Here is a 14,921-nt window from a genome sequence, read left to right as displayed (position 1 = left end):
GCTAATTACTCCTAGGAAATCCACTCAACTCCCCTAGGCTTCCGTCGGATTCCACCGGAACGACCTGGATGAACTTGCTAACATTGAAGATCCAACTTGATTCGGTCCGCTTCGAGATTCAGGCCTCGGGCTTCAGCAGGACAGAAGAGCGTCTTTTCTGTCCTGCTCGCTGCAGCGTGTCACACGCAAACTAGACGGTTCTTCCTGTGCCACTGTTTCTCTCCCAACAGCAGTCACTGTAACAGTAACAATCTGAGTGCCAATAGGGGCATGGGCACCATTTTTGTAAAGGCGGTGCCTCGCAGATTGGCTTCACGGTTGCACACCTGCTGCTGAGAGTACTGGAGACTGTCGATAATTAGATGGCGCCAAGTCGTTAGAAGCTATCGCGACCTTGCGGTATTGTCGTAATTGTTGGCTGAGGCGGGGTGGCCAGCCGTAAGCAGTTTTGCACTCGAAAGCATCGCAGGGAGGGATGGATCACACCGGATAAACCCAGGTGTTGGGTAAAAGCTAGAAATTGAAAGGGGCTTTGTTGAATAAATCGAATAAGTGACCTATTGGTCACAGTGTCGTGTGACTTGTTCCTGTAATACCTATGTAGGATACGTGTAATCCATGCTGTGCTTACTATAATATATCGTGGCGTAATGTCGCAATGTGGAGAAACCACAACGATAATTATGATGATGTTATCAGTATAATATTTCGATGCGAAGAGAACACCATTCGGGCAAGGGGGTAGTTGGATGAGATGGGAAAGAGTTCATCAGGCCAGGATCTATTTCGGGAAAGCATATTCATCGTATTAAGATATATGGCTCAATTATCATTATTTCCAGCTAACATAGCATCATATCGCATGGTATGGCATAGCAACGGATCGAGTCGTATCGTAGGATTTTGGCTGCACGTTAGTGTCAGTGCGTACAGTAAACATATACCGCATCGTATGGTGATACATAGTATTGATAGAGATGAATGGCTTTATGAGAGTGTGCTCGTATAAACCAAAAGAAATTTGGGTAGTTGCACGAAAGAGGGTTACAATATATAGTATGCACAGCACAGGGAGCCTCTGAGAAATGGAGGACATCCTGCGATAAAGGAGTGGCCTTCACTGCTGGCGGCATAGCTGCGACGTCTTGGCGGGGCCTTATCTTCCGCAAGAAACGCCTATCCTTACTTTCTAAAGTTTTGCTGCGAAGCATTGCTTTTGCATCACCAGACACTCAGTCCCAATAATTTTGACACGGCTTAAATTGCTCCACGCCGTTCTTCCTTTGTTGCTTTGTACCCAACATGGCGCATGGGTCTTTCGTTCTCGCTAAAATATAGACTGTTAGTTAGCGCAACATGCGAAAAAAGCCTGTAATACCCTTTACCTTTACACAGTGACACTGTGTTTCAATAAAAACCCAAGGCGAAATAACTTTGTCTAATCTTGTTCATATTTGTCATTTCTGCCTAATATGCTATTGATTCTAAACGCTTGCTTGTCGATAACCAACAGGATGGTATTACCTTGCATCTTCTGCCCTCAGGTGCCGTCATTAGTTTGCCCCTTTTTTCACTCGTTTCGGAAGCAGCATATCTGGGTGTGCTGAATGGAGGGCAGGGTACAGACAAGGACAAACGACACCGAAGTATGTACGAGGCCCTTTATGGAAACCCATTTCAGTTAGATTTCTCATTTTCTTTGGGTAGACAGGAAGCGTTTAATCGCGAGGTAGATTAATTGTGCTGAATTCAATAAATGAGCCATTCCTTATTTGTTTCTTCTCTCAAAATTGTCGTTCGCTTAGTTTTAGGTGCCCGGTCGTTCCCATTGTGAGCCCATCAGAGCTTCCTCTGAGCAGAAAGATATCGTCAAAGATAGGATATAGAGGTGACGCTATCATAGACCCGAAAACACTCTACGGCTGTAGTCCTTCGCTGCTGCTGCTGTATCGTATATGATCGCCCCCGCGTATTCTGGGCTGCAATAATAAACACATGAGAAGAGCACAAGCGGACAAGCCCAACAAGCGAGCGACAGTACGCAAGATAAACTTCAACAAACTTATTGCGACAAAAACAATGGGTTAGAACTTTGCATCGGAGAACCGTCATGGACTGACTTTCTACTTATGCATTATCGCATTGGTAGACTAATAGCGTTGTTGGCAGTAGTACTGGCTGACTTCGGAAGTTCCAAGGCAAATCGGGCAGTTAAGGACGACAACAGTGCGCTGAAGGTGTTTAGAAGCGCGTTTATAGTCTTTTAAGAACGTATTTTCCATTGAGCGAAGCGCACTGTGCCGTCTAAAGCTTTCGAAGTAAAGCTAGCATGCCAAAGCTAATTAAACGAGCTTCTTGGACTTGCACTTATGCCATATTATCGCTCATTCTCTCACGTTAGCCAGGCTTCGTTTTCACTCTTTTTTGGGGTCGTTTCACTTTTCAGTTTCTCATGTTCGATCTCCACATCTCCTTCAGCGTCTAGTTCCGCTGCTTCTGGATATGCGCCCTCGTAAATTCTCGTGGTGGTTTTACGCATATAGGCTGTGTGTAAAACAGCAAAATCCCTTCCCTGGCTGCTGTCGACCAACACGCAACAAGCAACCAACCGCCTGCCAGCGAATTCTAGAACTATTGTGAGACCGGCTCTCGGTCGTTATAGCTTATACCTCGCATATGGATTACACCGATATCGGCGACAGGATATTCAACAGATCATGGCGGTCTGTTCAGCGGTGAGAACAGACCTCACCGCTGTTCCCTTCAACGGCCGAGCATTTGCGACGGCGGGAAAGCTTTGGCACATTTCTCGTTCCTGAGGCCTAGACTAGTTTTTCCGTTCCTTATGGGAGAGCTTTGCATTACTGATAGTCGACGAAATAGGAGTTGCTTCATGGGAAGTATAACAAGCTAGGAAGACTAGACACTATCCGTGCACCGAAGACGGAAACGCGGTTATACGTTTACATTCTTCCGGGGTAAGAGCACGCGGCTCGCGTACAAGACCTAACCCAGTCTCGGCTCCCAAGCAAGGCCGCATGTATCAGAGATTCTTAGTCGCATAGATGACACAGTTTTCTGAAGTTCTAGGCTATGGAGCTGCTGCTGTCGGCTATAACTTCAAGTACAAAGCAATTCGGGGACACAGTGTACCTGAACGTATTGACAAGGGCTCACAGTTGCCTTAGTTCCCATAATCTGCAGCCGAATAAGACAATGCTGTAAAATGGAGTGCGAAAAAAAGGCAAGGCATGAGAGTGCGCTACAGGGATCTCTACCACAGCTCTAATCCCAGACCACTCAGGCAGTTCCCAGAGAGTAGTGGTAGGCGAGTGGGTGAGATAATTATGTTGTTCGAAACTCCATATGGAACCGTGGCAGGTTGTGATGTAAAGGTATGCTTATTGGAATGGGCCCCCCTAACCGCCTACGGAACCTCAAGTACGTTGCAGGTGAAAGGCATCACTAAAGTGGGTAGGGTCTGCCGACATTGTTAACGTTGATGTTATTGCTGCTGCTGCTGCAAACGCATATTTATTTCTTGTCTGCTGTGACGTATGACAATGCCATACGCTTAAGTACTGTATTCGATTTTTCCCGTCGCCAGAGGGGCGGGTCGCCTTGGAACAACATGTCCGCTAATAATACTCACAGCAGACATAGGCGAGGATTGAAGTTTATGTACTTCGATCTGTCTCGAAGAGCTGTGTAGTCCACTGAAAATGAGGAATGGCAAAACAAATTAACGAGACGTGAAAAGGAGTCGTGTAGAGAAGCCGACGAATGCAGTTATTGTGTGCCGATGTGACCGAAATGACGAGTGCAATGTTAGAAGATTGAATTACGAGCCTAATGATAGTAGTATAAATACAAGTATGTTATGACGAAGGTCAGGGAGTCTGGAACGGGTCCTGTTTTATGCTTGCAGAAGATTTCAAAAATGTATAGAAACTGATAAAAGTAGTAAATTATTGTAATTCAGCGAATTATAATTTTTTTTTCTTTGTTTTCCGTCCGCGTATCTGAAAATGTACAACAATTATTTATATCGAACAATCATTATCAATTAGGAAACATCTACGGATGCTTGATGGGATTTAAGTAAATGCGATAGTTTATTCGGCAAATAGAAAACAGTATAAGTTACAACAGAATACCTCCTATATACGATAAATAAATAAGCTCAATACCAATAGTTGTCGTCTTTAAAATAAAGTATCATAAAAGACAGGTTCTTTACGTGGACGGCTAATATCAACGCAGCGGCCTGAACGGTCAAAAATTATTGCTTCAGGTTCCGCTAATAACATATACTACACAGCCCCTGCGAGTAAAAAAAAATACTTAATTATCCTTTCTATATATATATATATATATAGTAGAATATAGAAAGAATATAGATTCAGATATCGAATTATATATAACTATATAGATATAATTCGATATCTGAATTATATATATATAGTTTGATAATACTGCCTATCTCAGATTGGCTATTGTAGATTACATACAATGGGTACATAGAGCGTCATTTCAGGTAGCTGGTTTGGCCATTTATTTCTAAAATTCGGTTATCTGCGACTCCTGAAACGATGGGTCAATTCTCCAGATTTATTTTATTCGACCCTTGGAGACGATGTCCATCATCTCTCTTGGATATGGCCCCTGGCTATCTTGAGATCGGCTGCCATTACTACTAAGTTGGCTACATTTGATCTAGTTACACGTATCTCACCTGGCTGTTTCCCAGACAAAGATTTAGAATTTGGTGCCTATCGAAGGGTACTTTTTGTCAGAGCTTCTGGGGCCTCTTTCCTGCACGTGTGATTAGCTTGCGACCAATATTGAGTTCCTACACAAAAACCTACTTCAGGCCACCAATCAGATATGCCCTCGACGGTTACCAAACGAACAGCTTGGATATGGTGTGTTCTTTCTAAAAAAGGCAACTATGAGTTCTGCTGGAGCGAAATCTAAAAAAATCTAGAGAAACTGATGGAAATAAACAATGCCTAGACCTGTCCGCAAGTTAGCGTTTTATTTGCTATGGCCGACCTGCCATAGTTATCACCACTTGTAATCTTGTTTTGCTTAGCACCATGGTGTGGACCGAAGGTACGATATAGACTCTCGGCAAAGAATGGACGAAAAAATTGGGACGATTGTCCACCGGGATAAGATTCCTTGTCCATACCTTGAATTTCTCTAACACAAATTCCTGCGCTGGACTCCGGCCGATATGGTTTGTTTCACCCAGCATTTAGTCCTAACCTTTTTTTACCAAGCTATCACCTGTACTCTTTTCTGTTCGATGCAGTTGATGATAAAACCCTCAACTCCTATATAATATAGGTAAGTATTTAGAGACTATGGGTTCGGCCCTCTGCAAGCGCGATATCATAAGTTTGCCAAAATATTTAGCCAAATTATTCCACAACGCGGCAATTTTTAAGTGAAAAAGTAAGTTCCGTCCAGGATCTGTAAGAAAATCGGCACCGAGTTACTTTAGTGTGACTAGTGGGTGACTTGAGTGTACTGAAAAATAGATCATTGTGAAATGAAACGCAAACCCCAGAGAAAAACGAATATTTAGAAAGTTCCAGATATACTCTCCCATGTTGCCAACAGGAACCAATCGACAATAGCAAATGTTATGCTGATTAAAACTTGTCTTAAGAATTTATATTAAAGTCTTTGAATCGTATTAGAATATCTCGTGCACAATCACAAAAGTGGCGTTCCTTCTGTACTATATATTGTATTTTCTTTAAAAGCATTTTTATTTTGGATGAAGTATGCCTGCCCTAGTGAAGATTCTTCAAACAAATGTTTCCTCACGTATTTAAGGCATGTTCCTACTTTTTCTTGCCAGAGAAAGCTGAAGGCGGTTGCATACAAAACCCGTCGCAACCTGTGTATGCGCTATGACGCGTGGTGGTTAATTCATGAGTACGTTACCTTGGGTGGCTAAATATAGCTAAGTTGGGTCCATTTCAAGCTGGCCTTTCCGCAATCAGTTACACAACACGACTATTTGCTTGTATGACTGACCTCATATTGTTGAACAGTAACAGGAATGAATTCAGATTAAGATAGAAACAAACACTGCGACTGGCGGGGAAAGCACAACTTTTAAGCGAAATTGGGAAATAGGACGAAGATCAAAAGACTGCGTCACTCACAGCCAATTTCACAGTCAACGAAGATCTCTGACTCGAAGTTTGAAGCGCGCTACCAACAGTTTTGCAAGCTTTCAATGTACATGTTAGACAGAGAGGTCGTTTCAATTGACACGTCGCGTGAGTCAAGCAGTCAAAGCGGATTTTGTGTTCCACGAAGGATAAACTATTCCAATGCGAAAGCTGTTTTAACATTATCATATCATCATATGGATAACATTCCGTTTAGTCTGAGCCTCTCCTGGGTGCGTAACAAGACCATTGATAGATGTCCTTGTCGGCCTACAGAGGATTTTTGAAAATCCAGAATTCGTGGGGCGTATAATTATACCATTGGCGCAGTCTTCATTGTCCACTTATCATTTGTTTATTCTTTGATAGCGTATACCACTCAAAGAAAGAAAGCAGCTTGTACATCTACTCTTTGCCGGCCTACTGCCACAGGACAGATGGTATATTTATGTAAACGTCGTTTTACATTTTGTCAAAAATGAAGAACAGAGGTGGTAGAGATAGAAAGGCTTGCTTTCAAAGGCTGAAGCGAGTCAGTTGAATGTATGCAGAGCGTTTCGTTCTTAGTCCAACAAAGGTACACTAAACTTAAACCTGAGCAGATTAGATAGAGATGACCGCTCGTGCTTTGTAGAAATGAGAGTTATGGAAAATATCAGTCTTACATGCATAACTAAGCATAATGTATACGTAGATACATGCACCTACATGTATAATAAGCAAACGCTGTAAATTTTATTGATTTCGAATGAGTTCATGCGCCCATATACAGACGTACGTGCTTCTGCAAATTGCACCATTTGGAGCACTTTTTTTTTTCAAACGTTCATCTGTAGCCCTAGATTGGCCCTAAACAGATAACAGTATATTTTTATTCTCGCTTGGGCTGACCTCGTAATGGCTCACAACGGTCTGTCATCACAATTAGTGTTGAAAGTATAATTATTTATTTACTCTAGTATATCCTAGGTATTTGCTCTGATAGGCACCAATCTCACGTGTGAGCGCGTCCAAATGTCACGATATAGACAAAGACCGAATGAAATTTGTCTCTTGCTTCTGGTGCACCTGACTGCATCCCAACTGTTCTCCTGTGTCCTTGTAGTGTGTCCGTGATAAAGTAGGTGATTACCCGTATAGCTATAGCACGCCCTAGCAGGACGTATCGAAACGTTCCGACCTACTTCCGCTTCGGCTGGTTTGCTGCGCTCCGATTTTCACTCGCAGCTGCGTTGCAAGGCAGAATGGCGATGGTGCTATTGAAGCCAAGCGCTCTCGGCGGAATCTCGTTAGCTCAGTCCGTTTTCTTATCGTTTTCTAGTGTCATTTTCCTTCTGGAAAGCATCAGAAAAAAATAAAAGCCAAGTACTTATACATAGATGTATTCTCATAGGGGCATCACTTCCTCCAAACACGCTGAAATATACCGCACGCTCTACTCAAATAAAAAGATCTGGATATGCATTATGATGTTCGCGTATCACTGATGTTTGGATATTTAATGCGAAACGTTGTTAGCGGCATACCATGTTTGCTTTTGCGTCCACCGTTGTTTGCCCGTTCATTGTCTGTATTCAGCCGTCACCGTAATCGTCGCTCGCTCTTCCTCGGTTAGGCGTATCCGACATCTTCCGTGTTCATTTTGTTAGATCTTATCATTTGAGTCCCGTTTTCAGCAGCTTCATCATCCTCCAGCAGCAAGAGGAATAGCACAGCTACATAGGGGTTCCTCAACCTTTTGTCCTATCTTTCCTTTAAGCAGTGCTAATCTTTACAACAGCGCTCGAATCAGGCAGCCACACCCGTTAGGAATCCTTGTTTCTCTATTGTCTTTGGTCAGTTTCTTTCTCTCTCTTGCCTTACCTTGCGCCTACTGTCTCTATCCACCGTCCTTTTTCATCCAAATAGTCTATTCCTACCTGATTCTCCAAATCTCCCTTTTCGCAGCTTTTCGGTCGCTACCACTGTAGGATTACTGACGCACGTCTTGCTAGCTTTGGAGCTCCCTTTTTCATCTTTCGCCTTTCGGTATGTTTCAGTAAGTCTTACTTTCGCTTTCAGGTCGGTCGCTTTTAATGGACGCTACCTGCTACGAGCAGCTAAATAGGTTCCTATGCAAAGTTGCAGGCAGCTTCATTCCTGAGGCATGCTTAGTTCTAATGAATTGAAGATTATACGAAAAGCTACTGTTGTACTGGCAGAAGTAGGATCACGTGTTGCAGCAGCACTATTCTATGCTTGTAGACCTATTCGCTAATGGCACACTTAACAGGAGGTAAGCTTCCTTGGAGGCCTTTGAAATCTCTGCTTCTCCAAAGACCTCTTTCATATGAATCCGCGCAGCCAGTAAGCCATAGCGAAAATTTAAGGTAAAAGCGGGGCAGTGCAAGGTTGGGATCCCCATTGCCCATCCGAAGCATAGCACGAAAAAAAAGAAACCCGACAGTCTCATGATTTCATCTGTGGCAGAAGCCTGGCCCCTTCTATCATTGGTCTGATGCCCCTGCCGTTGAGGTATTTCTTTTTTCTGGTATTCTCTGTGCTATATCTTGTTCTCTTCTTCATTGTCCTGCTTTAGCAATGCTCGATCCACAAGCCATTTAGCACCGCAGGTCCTACGCGAGATTGCCAAGCATCTTCGGTAATACGTAAAACGAAGGTCTTTCTAGCAGTGTAGGTCGCAGATGAGGGAACAAAACAGGCAATTGGTGGGAGCTTCAGTCTGCTTCAGGACCTTGGCAATGGTAGGCTGTGGTAAGGAGTAGGCGCTATACACCTCCATACTTGCTCCGCGTACATGGGGGCTCTGTCCACTCCGATATAGCTGACTGTCCGTCAGGCGTCTGTGTATCAGTTATGCACCATCACATCACTACGACGTCCCATCGCTTCTATTACTGGGTGATGCTTGATACTCACTGTCGCCCTCAGTAAAGCACCCTCGTATCAAGTCATGCCTGCTAGTACACATCTATTAGCCCGGCCCGCTTCTGATGTTGCATTTATCCTAGCATCTATTCACTGTTAGAGAACTCCCAATAGAAACCTCACTTCTACACTCGCCTGTTTGAGTATTGCTGCTGTAAAGGCGCACAGAAGATGGCATCGGAGCAAGCAAGGAGGTCCGTTTCCTAGCCCATATCGACCCATAATTGATGCTCACCGACCGATCGCAGCAACTAATTCTATTTATTCCTTGCTTTCGCGTTGGCGGAAGAATTCAATGTCGGTTGTTTTTTAGCGTCAGTTCTTTAGCAGTAGGTAATTGTGGTTGAACTGAAGCAACATGCTGCAGTAGCGCGAAAATCCAAGAGTTCTCGAACATGGCTCATGTTTACTGCTACAGCAAATACTGCGGCTACTGCTGTTACAGCTGGTGCTGTTGTCGTTTTTCTGAAAAGTTCCCTCGTGTATGCACAGTTGGCCAGTAGCCTAACACCCGGTCGTTCAATGGGTTCCTTCATCTTCCCATGCGTCGATGTACTGCCATCCTTTTGTCTCTACTTTGCAGTGCAATCTCAATTATCCTTCTCGATGCAGTGCTTCAATAACGGGAAGTGACGGGGAATCGAATAATCGAGTGGAAGGGGATAAACTGGGACAAATCGGGTTTTGTCTGCGTCCTTTCAAAGTGTCTGTCTGTATCATAGAGAATTTCTGTATTCTGTATGGCATTAAAGAAAACAGAAGGATCTTATAGAGAAAGGCTTGACAAACACAAATGGGCAAGGTTCATTTACCCGCTTGTGCAGTCGTGCGTTTATCCCAAAACAAGCATGATACTACAGTAGCTTCAACGTATCTTGCAGTCAACGGCAAGCAGCCCAACCGTAGCTGGGTTGCTCTGACCGCACTCCGAGTGTTCTTTTCTGCGTTCGCCACTAGTTGTCATGTAGTTGTAATATTGGTGCTAGACAAGCATTTTTTGCTGTTCCCGATGCCAAAAGATGATGGCTGCCTTGTGTCTGTTATCTTCGGTGAGACTTCATTAGTTCTGCCGTCCCATATACGCTTTGTACCAGATGTTGGATCACACAACACCCACCACCTACTAGATAATGACCTGGTATAAGCACAATATGTGCGTAGATTTATGCTACCCTCTACGACATACTTCACCTCATTGGATGGCGTTATTTATGCACATTATCGCCTATTTTTTTTAATCCATTCCCAACCAACCAAGTTATTTTATTTGGCTGACAGGTCAGTGTTACGTTGCATTAAAACACAATACTTACGTACTGATAGAACCATGTGTACTACGGTATATATTTAGCAGAAGAAAAAGAGGTGGTAATTGAAAGCAGAGGACAACTTCATCTATATTTAACGCCTTTATAAACTATGTGGTGGAAATAGTGTTCGTATAACTTGGCAAGCACATAATATACTTTGTGTACGTAGAAGTCATATTTACATATATGAAAATCGTAAGCTTTTATGACCAGTTTGTATCCGTTTCTAGACCATGCTTATTACGGCTAAGACATGTGAGTAACCTTAAGGCTTTGCCGCTATTTGTTTTCTATTTAGTTTGTTCTTCGATGCTCGAATCATTCGTTAATACTTCGTTTGCTTAAACAAAGTTACTTGTTTCGACCAACTTCGACTTACTCTTTCTCAGTTTTTATTGAAAAAGTGCTCGCATGATAATCCACTATACTCTTAAGGCTAGGGTCTCCAGCGAGTAGCGGCGGCGGCTACGGTACCGATAGTGAGCGCCACTAGTTTCATAGGGATTCTGATGGCTTCGAAGAAAAAAGTTTAGCATATCTATAAAAAAAATATGAAGGAAAAAGGCTCACCGAACTTAGTTGACTTGATACCCTATTTTCCTTTTTCCTCCTGCTTTTTATCCTAGCGACAGTGATAGCGATCCTGGCCGTGTTGTAGAAAGATCTTCGTGGAAGACGTTCGTTCGAAGCCTGGCGTTTACGCAGTGCATTCCATAATGATGGGGCTTTCCTCTGTCTTCGCTGGCTGTGGTTGGAAGGCGTTTGACTTTTTCTTCCCATAACATTCATCGGAATGAGAGACGGCTATCCCACGTCAGCGGCCGAGGCAGTAGCAACGGTGACGGTCACGTCGTTTCAGCGCCGATGGTGCTACCGAAGTCACTAGAAAATCGCTGCTATAGGTTTCTCATTATTGATATATGCGTACGGTCCGCAGAAAGTAGAATCGATAGCGAAATTGTGCAGCCGGGTAGATCAACGGGTCGCGCTGTGAGACGCGTTAAGGAAAAAGCACCTATTTCAAAAATATGTCAAAAAAAAGGTAGAAAAACGAATTGACGGATACTAGACCAATGGTCCGGCAAAGTAGCCAAAGGATCGGCATTGTCACAGCCAGTCAACTCTTTGTAAGCTACAGATCCTCGAGTACAGTTGGTGCCGTAATATTTTTAACCACTCCAAGCGTGGGGCTTTGCTGTGATAATTTTCTCAAGTAGAGACACTTTATAACACCCTCAGCTTATTGGCTTTAGGCGGTATGGAGGAGCCATTATCAGCAAGTAGCTAGCCGTTATTGTCAAGTTTTACATACACGATCGAGTAACGACGGTCATTTTGGCGATACGAAAAACCCAGTTTACCCAGCCTAAACTTATGCTGATCGCGGGACTTTTATTAATAGCACTGCTCGGTGGACATCAATGAGCATCACATAGAGCCAGCCGATGCTGAAGACTAATACTATTAACTGACGGTCAGAAGAGGAACGTATGTGACCGGTCCTAAATGATGGCATACGCTATCTCTGCCAATAATTAGTTACTTGCATTCTGCATTAGGACTAATTTTTTCCTCGACTTTTCTGATATTTGGTTTAAGAAAAATTATTTTTTGCTCGATTATTTACCAGATGTATATACATACAGTACACACTAAGTCCCGACCTCCACCCAACTCGTTTAGAGCAAGCCACCAGTTAAAAGGTATCATATACTATCGTATTTTGCTTTCATACCGAGCCAAGGTCCATTTGAATGTCACTGCCGTACGTTGAAAATCTGCTGATCCGCTTTTACCTCCTATAGCAGAGAAGGTGGAATTCCTACTAACGGGCTTTATATTTCCTTCGACTCTGTTCGCTCCCACCGGAGTTATCCATCTCTCTCTTTTCGTACACCTCCGTGCTCTAGTAACGCGCTCCTTAGGAACGGAGTAAGGGCGGAGCATGCTATAACAAATGCATATTTAGATGCCGTTAGGGTCGCCTCTCCTATTCGCCCGATTTGCACATCACTAGACACCATCTACTTGTCTCGTCGGCCTGTTTCAGCCAATCGGCTTGCCCAGTCATTCAGGCAGACATTGCATCGTCGCTATCGTGATTCACCTGGCCTGGGTCTCCGTTTGGCATAAACTTTGCTGGCGAAACTGGTCGTGGCCATTGGAACCTGTCTTCCGACTCGGTCTGAACATGATGTCGCTGCCTACCGACCGGTCATCTATCACTGTCGAGTGATTTAGTTCAGACAAGCCAAACGGAATAGGCTGAGCAGCAAACCAAGGTAGTCGAACAGATCAGCATAAGTTTAAGCTTGATGATAGTGTACATCGTGGCTGTCTTGTATTCCTGTTGGATAAGCTGGTGATAGTGGCGTTCACGGCAGCGAAAGCAACAGTGGCAACGGCAGCGAACTAGAGGAAACGTGGAGCACTAGTTGATGGGTTCTTCGGATCTTCGTATAGAAATGGCGCTCGTTCACCGCCTCGCTCACTCCTTCGTGCCAGCTGCGCACAGCGTCTAGATGCAAACAAGCACGACACAGCGGAAGTGGCACCCGATATGTCTGGCGCATGGAAATATCACGGGAGGTAAATAGGAAGGCAGAAAAAGCAAAAGACTACAAAAGCTGACAGCAGCATGACTCCGATAAGAAGGAAGAGCTTAAGAGAAAAAGTTGGGCGACATCGGCGACCTTGTACAGTCTCCGTTGTACAAAGAAGATTCTGGGGCACATAGTAAGGGGGAGGAAGGGCGGCAAAAAATTAGCAAAGGAAACATAGAACTACGTTTCCTGACTGCAGCAGCAACACGATTTTATCGTCTTGCCACGCCAAGCGACGAGAGAAGGAAAAAAGAGGAACTCGCTCGGAGACTCCTGTTTTGTGCTTATATTGCAGTCTATGAACTATCTATGGATATCCGGGACTAGCCAATGGAAGTCACCTGCCTTTGCGCCTGACCTTCGGATAGCCGCAGGCTTGGCCGGTCGTTGGCCGTTATGCCAACGAGGCGCCCGGATGGCGCAGTTGTAGCCTCGAATAGCTGCTGATACGGCACTCTTATTCGTTTGCTACCGGTACGTTGTTCTGTGATCCCGTGGTCCCAGCCGTGTCTTTCCTACTGCGTTCATGTCTTTGCAAGGTCTTGTTCATCGCTTTTTACCAAATCTTGCTCTTCGTTTTGAACTTCCTGTGCGCTTTCGTTTTGGTGGTGGCGATCTCACTTCGCTTTGGTAAAGGCACTCATTAGTAATGAAGAGGAAAGCATGTGGCGGTCCAGCAACCCCTTGCAGCAAAAAAATGTGTAAACAACTCGATGCGGTGAAATGAACGAATGAATCAACAGACGGCCAGTGGATGGAGGTACGATGAATTGCCGTGATGCGCGTGAAAAAAGAATAGTACGCTTGGAAAATTAATAATCAAGATAACGTAACTTACACCCGACTTATACAAATAACGTCTTTAGTCAAAGGTGCCATGTCTGATGATGGTTATAGTGATCTCATAAAATCATACCTATATCGGTGCGAGGTATTGTCCGGCGGCGATGGCGTCACCTACAACCCTCTGCGTTTCTAAATTAACTTTTGTGTCTCTGCTTTGCGAAAGCCTGTAATTGTTACAAAACTGTTTGATCTCGAGAGAACCTTCAACAACTGTCACAGACGATAAATTTGGTTGTGTGTCCCCTACACTGTATAAGCACCCGCAATATACAATATACACAACTGTGGGTAGGTGGACGCTTGTCTTAGTCAGCGTCTGCTATAATACCTGCTCTATGCGTAACAATAACAATAAAAGCCAGTTTTGCCCTAAGACACTCTCTGTTTAGACCACAGCCTTTAGCAGCGGAACACTGCGGGAAAAAAGCAGGACACAGCGGAGATGAAGAAGAGGGCAAAACAAAGCGGAAGGGAGAGTCCATCGACTGAATGGAACCAGCAAGCTTGTTTTGTGCCGGCACAAAAAAGCTGCTCACTTTTTGTACTATACTTGTCATATGCCACAGCTCCGCTGCGGTGGTTATGCATAGCCGCGCAGACAGAAATGCTATGTCTTGACGAGGCTTAAGGCACTAGCGACAGCAGTAGTGATGAGCGCAAATAAATAATAACGACAATGACGAAAAAGACAACGACTGTTAACGCAGTCTGGCAAGTGGGTAGTACTTACTGTCTGTTTCGTTACTCTATTACCGGATTGGCGCAAAGGAGGACGCCTGTGAGAGACGAAGGATGACTCGAAGCTGAAGTCAAGTTTATCACGTTCCTGGTCACCAATCTCCGTTGTTGCGTTTGGGGAACAAATGACCCACTACGGCTTGCTCCTAACGAACCATTACGAAGAACACAAAAGAAATGCTTGTCCTTTTTGAATTGAACTACTACCGCTATAGATGCTGCTGCTGCTAGTACAACGCCGTAGCGGCTATGGGCGACTAAGTGTTCTTTCCGACGCAGCCCGTTCCAACTGTACTATTCAAAGG

The 14,921-nt window shown here is 44.2% G+C and overlaps 1 protein-coding gene and 1 long non-coding RNA gene across 2 annotated transcripts in view; both read left to right on the top strand.

Annotated features, from left to right (window-relative positions):
* The window catches only part of LOC111259433 (uncharacterized), a 321,535-nt gene that overhangs the window by 249,272 nt on the left and 57,342 nt on the right, over positions 1-14,921 (top strand). The window lies entirely within an intron of this gene.
* On the top strand, positions 1,176-4,193 carry LOC147753636 (uncharacterized). Its single transcript, XR_015310579.1, has 2 exons — positions 1,176-1,646; positions 1,806-4,193. It is a non-coding gene; the product is annotated as an uncharacterized LOC147753636 (long non-coding RNA).

Source organism: Varroa jacobsoni, unplaced genomic scaffold (genome assembly GCF_002532875.2).
Source record: "Varroa jacobsoni isolate VJ856 unplaced genomic scaffold, vjacob_1.0 scaffold_330, whole genome shotgun sequence".
NCBI classification, from domain to species: domain Eukaryota; kingdom Metazoa; phylum Arthropoda; class Arachnida; order Mesostigmata; family Varroidae; genus Varroa; species Varroa jacobsoni.
Note: the sequence above shows the minus strand (reverse complement) of the source record. Positions and strands in the feature narration are given on the sequence as shown.